Raw genomic sequence first — 5,427 nt, 5'->3', positions numbered from 1 at the left:
GGTCTTATTGCAGAATTTCAATATTCTCAGCCTGCGCATCTACCTGTTCTTGGGGTGTAGAGGGGTGTCTTCCTTAGGAAAATTCTCAGTTGGGGCTCCATCCTTGGTGGGTGCCACTCTTCCTCGACCTCTTCCTATTCCTCTTCCCTTACCCCTGACTCGACCACGACCTCTGGCTGCTGACTCATCTTTTGGCGCATTAATAGGAGTTATGGGTCTGACGTCGTTGTATCACACGGTAACCATTTACGATCATGAGTTTGAATGAGATTTGATAGCAATTTGGAACACCAGATACCTATTGGAATCAATTCATAACATGAAAGGAGAAGAAGGCAGGGAAATTTTCTGAAGTATTATAGCCATTCAAAGAAACATTCAAACGTCTATGTATCATTTCGCAAGACCCATGCCATAGTGAATGATAATCGCACAAACCCTCCGTTGGGATAACCACTACAACAACCCAAGCAAGCAAGATTAAGAAAACTAAAACATTTAATGGTACTAAATAACATATGAAGTTCCCATAAACTTTGAAGTTCTAACATACACACTATTGCGGAAATTTAACCCCTAGTTATTGTACCAAAACTTTACTAACCATCAAGTCTAAGAAAAGGGGGTGTAATTACAGAAACTAAACATAAACAACCTAAACATTAATTTGAGTCTGAAAGGAATGGACTAAACAATTGATGGATCCATGGCAGGTTCAAAGAACTAGCTCACTCTTGAATCTAGTCTCCATCAAAGATCTCCTAGATGAGATTTGTCATTAAATGAGTGAAGATGCCCTGTATAGAACAAAAAAAGAGCAAGTGAAGTATCTAAACACAAAACCACAGTGTGCTAGAAGGATCACGCGGCTACTCTTGTAGTGTAATACAAGGAAGTCATTACAACACAATAAACACACATATACAAAATGCATAATTCAATCATTATTTAGAAGAAAATGCAATATCCCAACAATAATATGAAATTATATATGTAATAATCATAAGTGGTTATCTCATGGAACCCACAACCAAACGGTTAGTGTGTCGAAACGTGAAATCTGATCCAATATACATGTATCAAAATGTGACACTGGGTCCAATATATGTGTTGGAACGTGAAAAACGGTTCAAAATGTGTGTTGGAACATGACACTCGATCCAATATATGTGTCAAACTGTGACACCCGGTTCAATAAGAAAAGCTATAGTCACAATCACACCAACATGAACAGTGCACATATACATAGTAAAACAATACGTTTATGAGATATAATTGTTCACAAATAATCATTACATATTATTTGACTTGTGTTTCCCTATTTACATGCATGATGCATACAATAAAGCAATGAACAAGCATATTTAACACAACAACAAGTCAAACCATAACCTACCTTGAAACAAAGCATGAATACTCTAAAGACAGAGGATCCTTCCCTTTCCAAAGTCCTTCGGCTTGTTCTTGATCTATAAACAAGTAATTAACGCAAGAAACAACAAACAATACGTTATTTACCTATATTACATAAATATCTCAACCCAAGGCCATACCCATATCCTAATATTCAACTAGGTCTTTTACCACCATTAATCATAAATCCAAAGCCCTCCCAAAATTATAAATAACGAGGATTCTAAGTTGTAGGAATCAAAATACGTATTAGAGAGTAATAAACCTACCTTTAGCGAGAGAAATCGCGGAACTCTAATAACAAATTTTCTTGGGTTGTCCCTTAGCTCTCAAGAATGAAATTTTGCATAAAATAACGATTTTAGGGATTTCCCCAATTTAATTTGCGACTGACCCACCACAGTGGCCCTACCCTGGCGACATTAATTCCTCCATAGTGTCTTGGACGGAGACAGAACCTCAAAATTTCAGTTCCAAGATCCATTTCACAACACACCTATGCACTCACATAATCAAACTCACAATTAAATCCCTCTTCCATTACCAGATTTTCCTAGACCTCACATGAGTCAGATTTTGTCCAAGTCTTTCCTATGCTAGAAATTTCTAAGTTACTACTCAGAATTTTTCTTGCCCAAGTTTCTTCCCCATTGGCTTTTTCATAAAGACGGGAACGGGTCATTACACATATAAGAAATAACATGACCTCTAGTCATAGAATCCCCCTTTCCATTCTTGTTCTTCATCCAAAATCAACAACATTAAAGAAAACATATCATAATATATCAATCTAAGACAGAGAAGTTTTTTGGCAAGCAGAATTGTGTGACCCTACATAAGAACGGAAAGTATAGTTTTCATAATTAATGGTCTTATACCAACCATCGATGTTTAATTAATAAATCAACAAGGCCCTTTTATGTATGTACATGAGCTACAACATGTTTAATTTTTATCTATTTAATAGGAAATAATCTTTAAAAATTGGGGATTAAAGATTCTAATATTATCAAGGAAAATAAACTAGATCTTGTTACAAGACTATACTGATAATCTTCATTTTTGTCCTAACGATTTTTCAAGAGACAAACTGTCATTTGACAACAGCCAGACATGCTACGATTTAGAAGTAGCACCTATTAGGATCATGAAGTGTTTTAACAATCCACCACGTGGATTAATAATTCCACAAATAACTGCATGTATATGTTATAAAAACGTAGAGGGCTCAATCACAATTTTTATTAGTGATACACTCATAATTAACTTGTGTTGATGACAAATAAGAAAATTCACCATTAAAATGAATCTTCACGTTATGGTTGTCCAATTGATTTTCTTATAATTCTTCTCACCGGTATAAATTCAGGATGTCACACACAATAATGACAAACTGCAAAAGCATTGGGATTAGTATATTTTTTATTTGATATAAAATGTGCCTTAATTTCACTAATATTTGTACACTACAAGCTAGAAGTTAAAGAAGGGAACTTATATATAAACATGTTTTCTCATAAACATTCTTGGTGATATGAAAATATAAAGATTCATTTCATCCATTGTCTTGATATGATAATCAATTCTATGAGTATTATTAAAAAAACAATAAGAATCTCTTAAACTTAGAAGAAAATATTACATTATCTATGTTGACTTTACCTTTCCTAGGCAAAAGTATAATAATTTTTCCAAAGCCCTCTATCATATTAGTATTATCGAAAAATGATGTCATGTTCATAATGTGTTATTTAAAGATGAAGAGGAAGAAGAAGAGGAAGAAAAGGAGGAGGAAGCAGTTTATTCAACATTTAAACAATTCTTTTTATTTTTTATGTTGTTAATATGAATCATACTATAAGGAAAAAAAAGTATTATAAGTTTTTTGAAACCAAATTTTTAGTCTTAAAAATGGTAAAATAAAACTTTAAATATAATGCACATTACAATACAAAGTCTGAATTCAATAATTTTCATAAATAACCTAAGAAAGATGACTTTAAAAAATAAACAGTTGAATAACAATTTTTCTACGAAAGATTTTCATTGTGTTCCTTTTGTATGAGCTCAAAATCCCAAAGATAAAAAAAAGATTGTATTGGAGTACTTAATGTAGCATCTCCTGAGTTGACAAGTAATGCATCATCTCCCGAGTTCACTTGTTGATGCCCAAATAAATCATCATTTTCTCTTTTTCTCTTTTTTTCTGGCCATAAAAAGATTACAACAATATAAAAATCAACAAAGGCAAAGATAAGGAAGATGAAAACAATAACAATAATACCAATATATATTTTAACTAGATTACAATTGTTAGAAGGGATAGCACGTTGAGATAAGTAATTAGCCTCTCCCCGATTTTTAATGTATACCCCCATTATAAGATTTAGTACATGTTCCAACTACATAACTTTTTATCAATTTTTTACCATGCACATATGGTATACGTCTTGGTTTCACCTGTAAATTGAATCATTAATGATAACGTAAAAAAGAGTCGATCTCCATCAATCTGTAGTCGAATAGTCTCACCAGCCCGTAGACTAGTCCAGTAGTGGGTGAGTAGAGTCTGAGCTATGTGTTCTAATATAATGTTTTTGAGCTAACCTGAGATGTTTCTTCATTTTCTCTTGATTTCTTTGTTATTTCAAGAACATCCCCATAGACAACAAATTTATACACTTCTATCAAAGATCGAAACTTTTTGTTCGTCTCCAAATGAAGGTAGACCTGTTTATCAATAATTATTAAATGCTTCTTTTTTCACAAACTCATCAAAGAAAATATACATAATCAATTTTGTTGGTAGGGAAACATGCAGATTAATCAAAAGAAAACTTACATAATCTATTATTAAGCCACCTGGACGAGGAATATTATTGATGATCCAATTTTGTCTTCTTTGTTCAAATGTATGTGTATGCATGTAGTGCATATTTTTTGGTACAATCTCATTCTGCAACCAAAAAAATACTTATGAAATTAAATTTATCCAATATCAATTCTCAAAAGGTAATTATCTAGACAAAGTGGGGAGTATCATCATTTTGTCATCAAGTGGTACACAATGTATTGGAGCATCAATATTGTATATTATAGAAGATCAACACAATACTATAAAGTGTTTTTCTTCTACTTCTATCTAAAAGGCTAGCTCATACCTAGCTATAATTGTATCTAATGTATTTGTACAGTTAATTTGAATGAAACTCTAGAATTCTCTATTATATATATATATATATATACACACACACTTCTTTGGACTATTTTTTGTTGTGCTAAGGGTTTATCAGAAAAAATAACTCTACCTCAAATGTAATGAAAAGTTTTGTGTACATTTATTCTTTGCATGCCCCATTTCGTCGGACTACACTAGGTTTGTTGTCTATTATTACTATTGTTATTAGTAGTACTAGTAATATTATTCACATGACATAATTAAATATTGTTGTGATACATATCATATCTTTAAATTTTAGAGAAGAACATTTTTCTTGTTGTCAAAAAAGAATTAATATTAAAATTTTGATTAGGTATTCATCAAAATATTTTCAAATATGTATTAAATGGAATAAAAAAAACAACTTATGATTGTAGAAATTTTTTCAAAGCGAACCTGGAAAATATCAGTGTTTGCTTTTTCCAGTGCAACAAAAGATATCGAAACGTCTATTAATGTTGCATCCTCATGACCGTCAACTTGGTACTGCTCATCAATATTCTATTCGAAAGTATGAAAAAAATAATTAGATATTTATTAAAATGAATAATTGTGTGGAGTAATTGAGAATACTTTAAAAAAATCAAAGTCACTCGCTTTCTAGGAATTTACATACACAGGCACAAGCACATACACACACACACAAGCACACGCACACACACACGCACACCGAACGCACACGCACACCCCATGCGCACACCCCATGCACACACACGCGCGCGCACACACACACAGACACACGCACGCACGCACGCATGTACGCACGCACGCACACACATGCACGCACGCACGCC

General features: G+C 32.8%; 1 pseudogene; it reads right to left on the bottom strand.

Moving 5' to 3' along the window:
* Positions 1-3,443: 3,443 nt before the first annotated feature.
* The window catches only part of LOC107022790, a 5,721-nt pseudogene continuing 3,737 nt past the window's right edge, over positions 3,444-5,427 (bottom strand).

The sequence above is a fragment of the Solanum pennellii genome, chromosome 1, assembly GCF_001406875.1.
Source record: "Solanum pennellii chromosome 1, SPENNV200".
NCBI classification, from domain to species: Eukaryota; Viridiplantae; Streptophyta; class Magnoliopsida; order Solanales; family Solanaceae; genus Solanum; species Solanum pennellii.
This window is presented reverse-complemented; position numbering and strand designations above follow the sequence as displayed.